The sequence below is a fragment of the Eptatretus burgeri genome, chromosome 10 (genome assembly GCF_056783735.1).
Source record: "Eptatretus burgeri isolate ZD-2024b chromosome 10, Ebu_testis_v1, whole genome shotgun sequence".
Lineage (NCBI taxonomy): Eukaryota > Metazoa > Chordata > Myxini > Myxiniformes > Myxinidae > Eptatretus > Eptatretus burgeri.
The window spans coordinates 73,617,672-73,633,642 of NC_140970.1; the positions used below are offsets into that span (position 1 = coordinate 73,617,672).

General features: G+C 45.2%; 2 protein-coding genes across 2 annotated transcripts in view; one reads left to right on the forward strand and one right to left on the reverse strand.

Moving 5' to 3' along the window:
* Nucleotides 1-8,529, reverse strand: part of LOC147018876 (uncharacterized) — a 65,379-nt gene extending 56,850 nt beyond the window's left edge. The window contains exon 1 of the mRNA XM_085898983.1: nucleotides 8,370-8,529. The gene's annotated coding sequence lies outside the window, so the exon portion shown is untranslated. The remainder of the gene's footprint in view (nucleotides 1-8,369) is intronic.
* The window catches only part of LOC147018873 (uncharacterized), a 405,228-nt gene that overhangs the window by 140,071 nt on the left and 249,186 nt on the right, over nucleotides 1-15,971 (forward strand). The window lies entirely within an intron of this gene.

The following is a 15,971-nucleotide window of genomic DNA, read 5'->3' on the forward strand; positions in this document are numbered from 1 at the left end:
CTGAAACCATGAACCAGCCACCCTAAGTCCATGACTTCTTGCAAAGTCAAGGAACTTAGTGCCATTCTGGTTCATAGTTCCTGACCCATGGGGACCAACACACACCTCATAACCATCCCTATCAGTTCCAGTCGATGCATTGAAATCCCCCAAGACTAGAAGTGTATCTTGTCTGGGGCACTGATCAACCACAGACTCGAGTGTGGCGTAGAATGCATCCTTCACGGTGAGATCACTCTCCTCAGTCGGAGCATAAACAGAGACCAGGGAAATGACACCGAAGGAGTGACGAATCCTTAATCTCATAATACGCTCGTTGACCGGTGTTACCTCAATTATCATTGGGGTCAGCTTATTGGACACAGCTATAGCAACTCCTTGGGTATGGTAACCATCAGAGCGACCAGACCAATAGTAGGTGTAACCACCCACCATTATCTCGCCGCAATCCGGTCTCCGAACCTCAGAGAGAGCTGCAATCCCGATGTCCAAACGCTTGAGCTCAGATGATAACAGAGACAGGTGATCATCCTCTCTTAGGGATAGGACATTCCAGGCACCCACCCGAAGGGACCGCCTCAGGTTAACCCAAGGAGACCGCCGTCTGGTGGACGACACCTCAGCACCACTCCGACACACTCTCCCGCAATCTGACCCAGGGATGTTACCCCGTGGTTTCCCTCCTATCAAAGATTGGGGGTCCCAAAGGCTTTGCCCCAATCCCGTCATCCGGTGAGCTGCCCTGCGAAGGGAAGCTGCACAGGAGGTACTCCCACGGAGTGGGTTTTCAGACTTTTTTGCGTTTTTGCGTTTTGCGGAATGAAGGGTTTTACGGTGGCCGGAGTGCAAATCCTGCCACCAACCTCCTAATAAGAAGTGACCCAACTGCAGGAGGACGTCCGCAGACACAGTTGGGCACTAGATATGGATGGCCGTTGGCTCACAGGGAGCTCCTCCGCCCTTTGACAGGTTTTGTTTTTAATCCTGCTGGGTGTCCATATCCAAACACCCTCCTCACCAGAAAACCTGGTTGGAGAGACGGTTTAGTCGCCGACAACCCGACCATGGAACAGGTTAGTACAGGTTTACATGGTACCTGTAGCAGGTCACAGATATAACCTGACCTGACAGAAATATATATATATATATATATATATATATATATATATATATATATATATATATATATATATATATATATATATATATATCAGAGGCGGGAGTTCAGGGCTTGCGCATTTTTCGAGAGCCATGATCAGAGCAGAGGCACCGGTCGCATTGTTTGGAGAGGCGAGAGCAGAGGGTGAGTGCGTGCGACGAGGATGACGGCACGATCCTTGAATTGGTGTTGAGGCAATTTGGCCCGCGTGATGAAGCAAGACGCTGGCTTTGGTTCTTTGTTGGGCCAGTGAGGACGATCGGCGCATGAAGCCATTAAACTGGGGCTCTGAGCCTTGGTGTGGAGTGCCGCTCGCAGATTGCCTGGCGTGCATTTGTCTCGCTATGAGAGAAGCACCATTTTGTGCGCGTCTGCATGTGTGTATTTTGTGTTCCCTTTGTCTGTGTTTGAGTCTGTATGAGGAGGCGCCTCAACTTTAGGAATTATTTATTTCATTATTATTATCATTACCCTTTTGAATTATTGTCCTTTGTAAATATTTTTTTATTTCCATTAAATGTTTTCCTTTTAGGAAGCTGTAGCCGTGTATTTGTAGAGGGGTTTGAGTATAAAACCCCCCTTGTGCTGTCCTGGTGCAGCGCCCCTGTGCTGTGCTCCTCCACCCCTCTGCCCCCTTCCCCCACACGCATTAATCTCCAAGTCTCGGCTGTAGGCCTTCAAGGAAGAAGCTTTTCCATCCGTCCAGGTCGGGGTTTGACTCCTTGGACACGAATATATATATATATATATATATATATATATATGTATATATATATATATATATATATGTATATACACACACACACACATACATATACGCTTATTGTATGAGATTGGGGTGGTTGGGATTACACATTTCTCGAGAAGATAATGCCGCTTCCAACCAAAAGTGTGTTCGAGGTCAAATTGAGGAGTGCTTTTTAAATTTTATTTTGGAAAAGCTAAAACAAACATCAAATCACATCATTGAAGCAGTGCTCTGCTGTTTTTTGTTTTTACTTACACGTGATTTGGTGTTGTATGTGTGTGGGTGAGCACGTGTGTGCGCTTGTTGTTGTTTTTGTGTTTCCGGGGCACGAACACACGCCTGGTTTCGTGTCTGGGTTGGGCATGATGAGGTGTTGGTTGTGCGAGTGTTGGGGTTCTCGTTGGGTGTTGTGCACCTGTGGATGTGGTGTTTGGGATTGATTGTTGTTTGTTGCTCACCTTATCCAGCTGTTTGCACCATCCAGTTTTCGCCATTTGAATCACAGGTGTGAATTGTGTGGGTATGGCCACCGTTTCCCCAGTCAGACCACTCTCTCGGCTCTTCACATGCCACGCTTCCAAAATCAACCTGTGTCTTTTGCGAGATGTTGTGTCCAGGACACGGGTCGCATCAAAGTCAAATTTATGGCCAGATTGCAGGCAATGACGTGCTATGACTGACTGGTTCACCTTTCCAAGCCTAATTGCTCTATTATGTTAATCTCGCCATTGTTTCAAATTTCTTCCAATTTCACCATTGTAGAATTGGTCACAGTCTTTGCATGATGAACGGTAAACTACTCCAGATTTAACACCAGTTGGTATTGGGTCCTTTTGTTTTGAGATGACATTATGGATGGTGCATCGAGGCTTGTAGGCTATGCCAATCTGTGCGCCACGTACGATTCTGCCAATCTTTTCAGAAAGGCCTGGGTAGTATGACAGCACACAGTGCCTAAGTGTGTCTGGCTCTTCTGTTCTGTTCATTTTGGTTCTTCCAAGGTGGGGAGATACTCCCCACCTTTTCCTGGAGTTTGCAAAAAGCACACCTGGAGTTTGCAAAAAGGCATGTGAAAGACAGAGCATGAGGCAAAAAATTATGTGGTCTGATGAGATTAAATTTGAACTCTTTGGCCTGAATGCAAAGCGCTCTGTCTGGCGGAAACTGAGCACAGCTCATCACCCATCTAACTCCATCCCAACCGTGAAGCATGGTGGTGGAAGCATCATGCTATGGGGATGCTTTTCAGTGGCAGGGACTCGGAGACTTATACGGATAGAGGGAACAATGAATGGAGCCAAATCCAGGCAAATCCTTGAGAACCTGCTTCGGAGTGCAAAAGACTTTTTAGACTACAGTGGAGATTTATGTTCCAACCAGTCAATGACCCCAAGCAGACAGCCAAAGCAACACTGGAATGGCTTCAGAACAAGAACGTGAAAGTCCTTGAGTGGCCCAGTCAAAGCCCAGACTTGAATCCCATTGAGAATTTGTGAAAAGACTTGAAGATTGCTGTTCACCAATGCTCCCCATCCAACTTGACAGAGCTTGAGCAAATTTGCAAGGAAGAATGGGAGGAAATCCCCAAATCCAGATGTGCAAAGCTGATTCAGACATACCCAAGAAGAATCGAAGCTGTAATCACTGCCAAAGGTACTTCTACAAAGTATTGACTCAGGTGGTTGAATACTTACTGTATGTAAATTAGACATTTCAGCTTTTCATCTCTAAGTAATTTGTAAAAATTTTCTAAAAACAAGTTTTCACTTGGTCATTATGGGGTATTTTGTGAATATCGGTGACAATTTTTTTTTATTTAATTCATTTTCAATTCAGGCTGCAACACAACAAAATGTGAAAAAAGTCAGGGTGTATGAATACTTTCTCAAGGCAGTGTTTCTTCTAGCTATTCCATGAGCCTTGACTATGTATGCAAAAAAAAATCTGGGGTTTTTGAATGTGAAAGGTAAGTTTTAAAATGATGATATTTATGATTAGTCATGTTGGGAGGTGGGAGCTACATGAGTTGAGAGGGCTGTAAGAAGTAATAGCATATCAGACCCGTTGCTTCGCTGACAGAAATACCAATCTTTGCGTAATTGCTATAAAATAATAACGGTTGTTGTTAATGGGAAATTTCATGAGGGAGTATATAGATGCCGAGTATATAGGGAGTATATAGATGCCGGCCTAGCTATAGACTCGGGGAGCGAGGAGGGGGGAGTGTTAAAGGGATCTCCATGATTTCTTGCATCTCAAGCACTCCTTCCAATATGGGCTTTCCTTTTCCTTGGCACAGCTGCGATGGCTAATCTATGGGGCAAGAATAAAAAAGGATTCCTGTGAGATCCTGCCCTCTGTGCAGAGATAACCAGCATTGCAAGTTGGCATTTGCATTTTTGCCACTCAAATTTGCAAATTGTTCCCAGACACAAACCTACTTTTTTTTTTTTTTGCATCACAAACCTTCCTGGGAGTTTGCTGAATCCACCACCATTTGTTTCATTGAAATCCATTAATCCGTTCTCAAGTTGTAGCATGACAAACAAACAGACTGAATCGGCTCCCTTTATAATACAGATATTGATGTAATCGCTGGTCCATTCTGGTTGCCTGGTTCGAGTCCCGCGGGTCATGTTAAAATGACCACAACTGACAACCAAGTTCAAAGCCCCAAGCAAATTCTCGGGCCTGTTTGTCACGTTACACTACTCGTTGGTACTGTGGAATTAACCAGTGGGGAGCACCGATAGACGCCTATGACCGACCTAATTCGGCCGAGCAAATAATTTGGTCACAAGCTCAGCTTGAAGTGGTTTGAACCGCTTTATCGTTAAACTACATCCACCCTAAACCACCAAACGAAGCAGCTAAAACCAATGGAATCCATCCCGAGACCAGGTACAGTATATTTAATAACAAGCAAATACGCAGGGGAGCCTGGTGTTGGCTTTATGGTTAAGGTGGTTGGCTTAAGATCTTGGGGTATTGAGTTTGAGCCCTGTCATGCCATTTAAATAACTCTAAGTGGGTTGGCTCAGCCTGTCATCCTTCTGAGGTCGACAAAATGAGTACCAGCTGACTGGGGCAATAAGCCATTTGAGTATCCTGCGTCAGAGTGGTGACCCGTCCAGTAATTGTACTCCTTAGCCAAATGAAACTGCCTCGGCAGCCCAATGTGCCTCACAGTGTGAAAGGAATGGTTATTATTTTTTAAATGCTCGGGGGAAGGATTACATGAAGCAAAACAGTGTAAACACGTATGTAATAAATAAACACCCTTTACCCTCTACTCGAGACACACCCTCGAACAAACCAAGCGATCGGTATATTCCTTAATTATACTAATCTTACAGCCCAATCTATCACACAACAAGAGATCTACAGAGGGATTTTTTTCGAGACAATGTGGAGATTTGGTTGGGAAAACCAGAGGTAGAGAGTGCAGGAGTCCAGGCAGTTCAACTCTCTTGCAGAGTCGTCATTCTAGCAACAAAGAAGGAAGTGAAACTCCACTCGATGTTCACAAAGTAGAAGCACAACCTTCTCTCCCAAAGCGCAACCTTCTCTCACAGCACATTGCCTTCATTTTCCTTGCGGTTGGTGTGAAGCTCATCCACCTGTAACTGCCAGCACGCGATGAACCAAAAAATGCCAACCTGTTATTATTGCCCCACACCCTGTGATGATTTAAATGCCTGTTAAAAACAACAGCTGCTTATACTCTCGACTGGCCTCGCTCTGCAAGGCTTGGTGTGCGCTTCAAAAAGAGAAACATTTTAACAGATTTCGGGAAAGAACATCCAACAAAGCCAAAGGTTTGGTGAGGGTAGAAACAAACAAAGTGGCAGAGAAGATGAACATCTATCTGCATGTTATAGCGATGCATGTCTAACATCACAATTAATTATGTTATGCTAATTCTAAATAAATATTAAGAAATAACTGGACTATACTAAGCATTTATTCACCCCGAAAGGTCATTCCCACAACAATACTATGTTGTTTGTTTGGTTCTGGAGCCACAAGATAAAGTATGATGTCAATGATGTTTAAAAGACTATTTGAATGACAGATTTCGCTCCAGCGTTTGCAGTTTAAAAGTGTGCGGGCTTGCAGAAGTGAGTCACTGGAAACAAAAAAAAACAAAAAACACACACGAAAGGCCTCGTTATCATTTATACGTCATTTCTAAAGTCCCCTATTGCCAGTAATATTGATCCATCAGAAGGGGTGCAGGCGTTCACAGGAAAAAAACACTTGTGCATTTCACACAGACTTACTCCGTCCCACTAATCCATGGCCCAGGATGGGTTAACTAGTCCGAAAGTAGAACGTATTGTTGCAGAAATGATTCCTTGGGGTTAATAAATTCTGAACATGGCGTAGTTATTTCTTTATTGAGTGCTTTGCATAAGCATAGAAGTAATTAAATGTGACTTTAGATATGCTTCGCTTATGTCGTAGACAGATGCCAAGTTGACCAATTCCAATGTGTGTGTCGAAAAATCGACAACCTGTTCGACCTCTATTTCATGTCCGTTTTTAGTGTCTGGGAAGGGCGTCAGGTTTTCATTTTAGGCAAGGGAATTGTCTTGACTTCTCTGGGGCCCTTGTCATTCTGCGCTTCTGGTAAAAGGCCAAATAAGGTGATCGCCCCACCCACCAGCCAAGTGACGGGCCAATGGTGAGAGGGAGGGGAGGGGTAAAAGTCATCACCAGTTATGTTGGTGTGCAAGTTTATGTCAGGCAGGCTCAATTGGAATCGGGGAGGCGAACCCGGTCAACACCACACAAAGGAGCTGCTGGAATCCGAGCTTCCTCAAAGAAAGCCGCACCCATTCCGCCGATGCTATGCCCACTCTGCCAAGCAGTTCCATCCTCCTTCCACCCAGGCTGAGGCAGTGGACTGACCCGAGCAGGCAACTTGAAAACAACATCACCAGTTTGCCATCGAACTCTCTTCTTGTCCCATGACTTTCTACTATCATGTGGTTGAGGCTTAAAGGACCATAGTTAATTAAGGATCTGCTGGTCGCTTGGACTGTTCGTGTGCATTTGGGTCAGTCGAGGGTAGCTGGGAACATTTTTATTTCAGTCTTACCCATTTATTGTTAAACTATTTTGCTTCTTCTTGGAGTCCCACACTTGTTATGCAAATGCAATTTACAAACCTTACTTGGTCTCCAGGTGAATCCTGTTTGTTCTGGCAGTTTCACCTGATGGTTTAACATATCCTGTTAAAAGTAAATCGGTTGCGGTTCCCGTACTGCCAGAAGCTCGCATCACGTGGCCCAGTTGCTCTGTAGGAGATTGAGATCTGTCACATGATTGAAGATCAGCACGACACTCGCTTGATTTAGGGACACCAACCTGCACAGTAACGTGGCTGCGAGGATCCGGCAAGCGCCTTGATCTTCCTCCTTTGATTTGGCAGGGGCCTTGATTTTCTTTAAAATGGGTGACTGTCACATTCATGTTAACACGGCTCACCAGATTCAAACCGGGAAACCGGAACGATCTTTCGGCTGCAACAATTTTAACTTCTTTTCAAAAACACCTCAGCTTTGGAAACTTTGTGCTTACTTCGGACTTACCTTTTTGTGCGACACACACCTTCTAACTGGATAATATTGCATACGATTTTTACTTTGTGAGATCAACTCAAGAGTAATTTCACAGAATTACTTCTGGAACATGGAATATATCGGCCACTTCTGGTTATGGGTGTTGCGGAACGTATAAAGAGCGATACACAGCAAAAAAAATTTTACTCCTCGCTCCTTCCCTCCTCGAAGGAAGGTTCAGCCCCAATGAAGCAAAGCAGCCCCACATCAAGGATTATACTGGGTAGTTTGCCCTTCGCTTCCCAGTGGTAGTCAGAGCAGGAATTTGTAATTTGTTTCAGGTGCGAGCAACAACTCACCTGCTCTTCATGGAATACACTGTTGGATATTTAACATCCATCAATTTTTGTGAGCAAACAGGACGCCCGGCTTATTATTTATCTGAATGGCGATACACTGTGATGCAACAACCTGCCTACGAAGCACCAATCCGATGGTTCATAGTCGGGTCGGGAATCGAACCCAGATGAGACAATAGGTTAAATTAAGTGCGTTCCCTCAACATCCTATCGAACCCACGATTGAAGCCGATGAGCCCTGCATAATATAGATCTGCAGTCCGATTCAATCAGGAATCGAACCCGTGGTCAAACAGCTCAGAAGTTTGAGTTAACCACTAAAGGCAGGATGACTGAACAAGTATACAAATGGTCTTCGTTTGCCTTCGAAAAACTCAGTCATTTATTGTTATTGATGTTCTGCAGAAGCTTTTCGAGCCCCATAACATGCATTTAATTGTATTTCATCACTTGACATGAAGATTTGTTTCCCTAATACTTTTCCTATAATAGTTTAAAAGGCCATCAACAAACCCCAAGTCTTTATGACTTCTTACCGGAAAGGTCCATAATGGTTCAGGAACGCGTTCAACTGCGCCTTTGTCTGTCTTCCCCGATGTCTGGTCGACCTATAATGCTTTTTGACCGACGTGACCTTGACACAACGCTCAACAATACCCAGGCAAGCCCACATGACTCGGTTTATCAAAACTTAAAATAGCACCTATTTTAGGTATGTGTGTCATGCCAGGGTGATAAACCCAACCAAGCAGGTCTCCAAGCTCAAAGTTATTGAGTTCTCGATGTAGCTCCCTTAATAGACAGATGTGGTTAACAAAGTTAATCACAAGATGTATAATAAAACGTTCAAACACAGTGGGTACATATATATATATATATATATATATATATATATATATATATATATATATATATATGTTACGTAATTACTGATAGTTCACTCATTTGAAGATGAAGATCGACATGGATATTAAAAGTTTGAGCACGTGTGTTGTGATGTAGCTGGATGTACCAACTCGGAACAATGTGTGATCGGTGTCACATTACCTGCAAGAGCGATATAAATGGCTCTGAGCTGGTTGAACAGCCGAAAGGTTTCTTTGTCATGTATGAATGTCATCCCAAAGGTTATATGGTGGATTGACTTGAATTTTTAAAGTTTGAAATATAGGTAATTAAGGGTAGGTGGTTCCAAATGACGTTTGGTCAAATGACCTCTGGTCATTTGGAACAATGTCCTTCGACAATTGGAAAGGGGAAAAGAAACGACCACAGTAAATGGACGAGCATCACATGTCGACCAGACCAGTTGGAGCAGTCAGATTGCGCCCATGCCGTTGGTCTTTATTGGGCCAGCTGGGCTTTTAACGACAATCCGATAGTGATGGAGCAAGTTCTCCTGAAACTATATACAAAGAGAACTCAATAACTTTTCTCCTTGAACTGCTGGGAACCCTTGCATGATCACATCGGTCTCTTCTGAATTCTGCGGAATCTAAAGCTCTCAACATTCTTGGAATCTTCAAGGATGAGCCCAATTCTCAAGACCCATTGCTGTAACATCACAGACAGATCAGCAACCTCTCCATCTTTCACAGTCTCTTCTCTGGTCTGGTCAGCCCTCCAAACCTCCTCAGCTTTTCCAGTTTCCTCCATTAACACCCTCCTCCTTCAACATCCTAAATCCATGCTTTCTGCTCACACCTCCACTCTTTTCTCCTGTTTATGAAACTGCCTTCTGCTAAACATTTCAGCACAATTCCATCCATCCATCCATTGGGACCATACTCTGTGCAGAGCGTTGGTGCTGCCAAAGCAGTCTCCTTGGCTATTGGACACAATCCTGGACAGGTCGTCACTCCGACACAGTTATACCAGCAAGCTGGCACTCATTTTGCCGACCTCAGAAGGATGACAGGCAGAGTCAACCTCACCTGATATTAATCCAACAGCTGAAGGGGATTTGAACTCAGGATCCTGGGATCCCAAGCCCACCACCCCAGCCATTAAGCCAACACCAGGCACGATTCCTTCCTGGGATTCAATCAAGGGGTACAACACCATCTCATGTCACCCCCCTCTCCCTACCTGCAATCTGTTGTACCCCCATTAACCCAACCAAACCCTCCCTCGAACTTGAAGGTTACTGTGTTTTTCCCCCTCCTTTCCCTTTACCTGTTCATGTCCATTGCTTGATGCGTCCAATTCTGGCCCCCACTGACCCATTGTCAGTTCTTGGTCCTTATCACTTTACCCCCTGTCACTTCACTCTTCTATGAGCCTCGAACTTATAAAAAAAATAAACGAGCTTGGCTTCCTACAGTTTTCCAGATCTGGAAAACTGCTGCCTTTAGCTGGATTTGAACGCACAAGCCCTGGGAGATCAGTCCAGTGAAAAAAAAGCAACAATTACCACCACTATAACCCAACTGATGAATGCCAATGCAAACTCTCCCATTCCCAGGATCCATGCAAGTCACATAGTCTGTGTTTCACGAGCTATACTGCCTTTTCATGAAACACGAGGGTGTTCTCTTGAAGACATGGATTGTGATCACCATGTAATACAGTATAGAAGGAATGGACCATGGGTAACAATCACGTTCTCATAAAACATTTTTAACATTATAAAAGATGAGAAACTCTTTGTTGTTGTAGCAGGTTGGTTTGATTGTTCATGTGAATACTGAGTACATCAATGAAGATATCAGACTAAAAAAATAAAAACACAACTATCTTTCTACTTCAGTTATCTCCACCCTGCACCATTTCTCTAACTCTCTTGTGGCCCTGACTTTGTGAAAGCGGGGCTACACTGTCCTGGATGTGAGGGATCTCTGAGTCGTTCCTGGGAGATTGATCGGCTGTCTCCGTGCCGCGGGCTTGTTCAATCATTAATCCTCATCATACTTTTCTTCCACTGGTGTGGTGCTTGTCTACCTGTTCCCCTTTGCGTCAGTCCGTGAACCTACTGTCTTCCGTCGTTTAGCTCCTCTACCAGCCGAAATTCCTGTATTTACGTCATATAATAATCTTCTAATATATAAAGCTCATTCTGACGGTACTCACTGACTGACTCACTCACTGACAGTAATGTTCGGTACCTTCTGGATGGTGTGGAAAGCTGAAATTTTGAGTGCCAATGGACATCGATGCCAGTAAACCGGGGAAAATCACAGAACCATCAAAAAGCGTCTGTAAATGAAAATAAATAAATGAAAAAAAATAAATGCAGTTGTGTCCAATTCTGGCCCCCACTGACCCATTGTCAAGGTGATTCTCAGTGATGGCACAATTTATAAGTAGGAATCTGTGGGAAGGCCTTCCCATCAACATATTGTGAGACGTGTCCACATTTTGTGAGCTCCATCCAACTCAACAATGGTATGGCCAGGAGACTGCCTCAAGCTCGCCCTTTCGCATGAGCTCTATTCTTCAGATGACACGTTCGCACTCGAGCCACGTACAGACACCAGTTATGAGTATGACTATGGAAATGCCTGGCAACCATGACCCCCACAGAACGTCATTTACAGAATCTCAGGGACGATACGGATTCCGAATCTGATGAACCTTCCACAACAACTCAAGCGAAATGAGTGCTTCTTCCAAGTTTGTCCTGTGTTTGTCCTCATTGAAAATCCAGAGGACCAGACATGTCCGAGCACAACCCATGGTCCTCACGGTCAGATTTCTGACACTGATTCCGTTCAACGAGACCCGCACAAAATTATCCCCCCGGACATCAGGACCAAGTTCTAAACCCTCCTTGAGGAATTTGATGAAGTGTTCGATCTGAATATTAAAGACTATAATGGTGCCTCTAGCCATTTTCAAACAGTTGTTAACATGGGTCCAGTCCAAACCCCACAGCACAAAGGCCGCATTCCTCAATATTCATTGAACAAGCTTGTTGAACTCCAACAGCAATACAATGATCTTGAGGCAATGATCGTCTTTGCACGCCCATAGGATGTACAGATCACCGTTGAATACCTTAACCCTTCTTTCCTAGTTACAAAGCCTCATGGTGGTTCCCGCTTGGTGACTGCGTTCGCTGACATAGGGCGTTATAGCAAGTAACCATCCCTCATGCCTGACGTGGATTCCACCCTGCACCTAATCACACAACAGAAGTACATCATTACCATGAATCTCACCAGTGCATTTTATCAGATCCCGCTGTCACAAGAATCCATGAAATACCATGGTATCGCAACCCCATTCCGTGGAGTACATGTATATACAAGATCCGCCATGGGTATGCCCAGTTCGGAAACGCCTTAGAAGAACTAATGTCACGTACTCGGCAACCTTAACGAAGGAGCAGTTGCCAAATTGGCCGATGACCTATATCATGGAGCAAACACTATCTAACTCTTATTTAATTGGGGACAGGTCCTTAAAGCTTTTAGCAATCGGCCCAAAAACAATCGTTTGTCTGGCAACTGTCGTCATCTTGTACTGGATTTGGCATCGGGGCACAATCCAAGCCAGCTCTCATCGCATTGCAACACTCTCCACGTGCTCCCCTCCAGAAAAGGTGAACGGCTTGCGCTCCTTCATTGGGGCTTACAAAGTGTTGGACCATGTGATTCCCAACTGTGCATCACTCCTTGCACCATTAGATGACGCAACTGCTAGTCACCAATCTCAAGAAAGGATAGAGTGGTCAGATGACCTTCGCAGCGTATTTTGCACAGCCCAGTCTGCACTGTCGTCTAACTGTCGACAGTCTGCACTGTCGAGAGTCATGCTTCCTCGGCCCGGTGATCAACAATGGGATATAATGGTGCGGTGAAGAAATGTGGCATAGGTTGTACCCTCGATGTCTCATGTGGAGAGAAACTCCACATTGCAGGCTTTTTCAGTGCTAAACTACGCGGATGACAAGTCAGTCACATGGCTTCTGTGTGAAGTGGAAGCTCTCTCCAATGCAGTCGCCACCAGGCATTTCAGCTCATATATATAATCCAGTCCAAACATAGGGCTTGTATACTCACCGACAGTAAGCCTTGCGTACAAGCATATGAGAAGCTGTGCCATTGAGAATTCTCCGCTAACCCGCATGTGTCAACTTTCCTGTCCATTGTCAGTCGCTACTAACTTTCCATCTGACACCTTGCTGGTTCTGTCAATGTACCGTCTAATTTTGCCAGTCACAATGCCCCTGATTGTAATAATCCTTCATGCCAGATTTGCTCCTTTGTGGGACTCATGGAGGACTCTGTTGTTAGGGGGTCATCTATTCGTGATATTGTCACGGGCAATACGAAACTCCCCTTCACCAGAGAGCAGCTTGGTTCATCATACAGTCAGAATGCCCCGACTTGCACCGCACCCATGCTCACCTCGTTCAAGGGACCCAGCCAATGAAAAAGCTTTACCAACATTAAGGATGTGAAACGTTACCTCAATGCTGTGACAATCATCTGGGATGGTTTACTGGTTGTTTGTTGTAGCACATGAGTATATTGTCATTCCTCACCAGGTCCTTGACGGTCTTCTGACTGTCCTACATATGCATCTGGATCACCTCTCGTGTCACCAGCTTAAACTGGCTGTCCACCGGTATTTTTCACCTCTGACATGGACAGGTCGATCGAACAGATCTCTACTGCATGTCACCACTGCGCCTCACTCAACAAGATTCTACACCATTATTGAGCAGATCACATCTGATCAGCCAGAGCTTATTGGCATGGCATTTGCAGCGGACATCATGAAATGTAATCGACAGCTTGTTCTTGTCCTCAGAGTGCAGCACATCTTATAATCTAGCCTATTTGGTGGATAATGAACATCACAACTCTCTACGTGGCACTGTGGTCAGACTGTATATTGATCTTCGACCTCTGGATGGACCAGTCGCAGTTATTTGGACTGATCCTGCTTCGGGATTTGTCTCCCTCGTGGACTTAGAAATTGGACGTGTGAAAAACTGTAACAAAAATCCGGTCGTGATGAGGCTATTCAAGAACTGGAGCGCGAGCTCTTACGTCAGGACCCTTTGTTTGGCACAGTTACCCCATTGTCACTTTCCATCGCGACTGCTAGTTTGAACTCCCGCATCCATACAAGGAGCTCATCTGCATGTGAGATGTGGACTCAGTGGGACCAGTTGAACAACAATCAGTTACCTCTAACCGACAGACGATTGAATATAGAGCAACACGGTCAGCACACTTCAACCACCGTAACAGTTAGAAGTTGAAGACCCCTGTTGGTCGGGCTCCCCAACCCACATAACTCGAGGTTGGTGATTTAGTTTATCTCCACGCAGACCGGAACAAGCCTCGAGCCCATGATCAGTATCTGGTTGTTCTGGTGGATGGGTCTTGATGCAATGTCCACAAATTTACTGGTTCTCAACTCAGGAGCACTTCCGATCGTGTTAAGAAATCGGAGAGCTACACGGTTACGCCTTTCTCAGATAGTATTTGCCCATACCCAGGAAAGAGGACACATGATGAATCCTCCAATGAGAGTGACCTACACCATAAACAACCACCTTGACCTCAAGACCCACCCCATATTCCTTCCTAACTATCAACACCCATCAACATGGACATGGACAGCATGGAGATCTCTCTGGCTGTTATTAGAGAACCACCTCAGTGCCGCCGAGTCTGGCATTTCACTAAGGCTGACTGGCAGGGTCTCCAACAGCCATAAAACTTCTTGACTGGTCTCCCATCGCTACTTTCTCGAACATCAACTCATCCTGGGAATTCTTTCAAAGAAACTTGCTCTCCCTCATGCACAGATTTATCCTCTCTCATCTTCAGTTGTCCTAACCTTCCTCCTGCCCATGGTACACTGAAGCGTGTGGTGAGGTAGTTGTCCTGAAACAACTTGCCTTTGCCTCATGGAAAGCAAACCCAACTGAGGACAATCTCAGTTCCTTCCATAAAGCTCAGAACAAGTGTGTGTCTCCCCTCAGGAGAGTCAGAAAATAGCATCTTTCTAATCTCAACTCTGAACTCTCAAACCTCTCTCCCTCCTCCAAATCCTGGTGGCATCTAATCAAATCTGTTTCTGGTGTATGTTCCCCCTCCATCCCTCCCTCACCTCAAATGGCCGCACTGCTGACACTGCACGTGAAAAGGCTGAATGCCTAAACTCGGTGTTTGCATCTAAATATTGCGTCCGAAACCCATTGCTTTCTGTACCCACCTAACCCAGTCACACCTAGCTGTCCCTGGACTCTGTGTCCTTTTCTTCTGACAAAGTGGAAAGCTTGCTGTCAAACCTCGACTCAGATTCTGCAGCCGGTCCAGACGGCATCAACCCACATGTCCTAAAAACCTGCACCTCTGCTCTTACTCACCCTCTCTATGTTCTATTCACCCTCTCATTTGCTCAAGGTCATCTGCAATCTGCTTAGAAATTAGCCAACATTACCGCCCTGCATAAAAAAGGTGCAAAAATAGATCCCTGCAACTACAGACCAATCAGCCTTCTCTCAATCATCAGCAAGGTTATGGAATCCATCATCGCTTCAGACATTAAATCCTTCCTCTTCTCAAATGGCTTGATTTCCGATCATCAATTTGGTTTCAGACCAGGTCACTCTGCCCTGGATATTCTGCTTCTGCTCTCCCAACAATGGATGGAGGTCCTCAATGCCAGATATGAAATGAGAGCCATATCCCTAGACATCTTCTTCTTCTTCTTTTTCTTTCGGCTGCTCCCGTACGGGAGGTTCGATCTGTGACCTGCACTGGTACCAGGTAAACCTGTACTAACCTGTTCCATGGTCGGGTTGTCGGCGACTAAACCGTCTCCCCCACCAGGTTTTCTGGTGAGGAGGGTGTTTGGATATGGACACCCAGCAGGATTAAAAACAAAACCTGTCAAAGGGCGGAGGAGCTCCTTGTGAGCCAACGGCCATCCATATCTAGTGCCCAACTGTGTCTGTGGACGTCCTCCTGCAGTTGGGTCACTTCTTATTAGGAGGTTGGTGGCAGGATTTGCACTCCAGCCACCGTAAAACCCTTCATTCCGCAAAACGCAAAAACGCAAAAAAATCTGTAAACCCACTCCGTGGGAGTACCTCCTGTGCAGCTTCCCTTCGCAGGGCAGCTCACCGGATGACGGGATTGGGGCAAAGCCTTCGGGACCACCAATCTTTGATA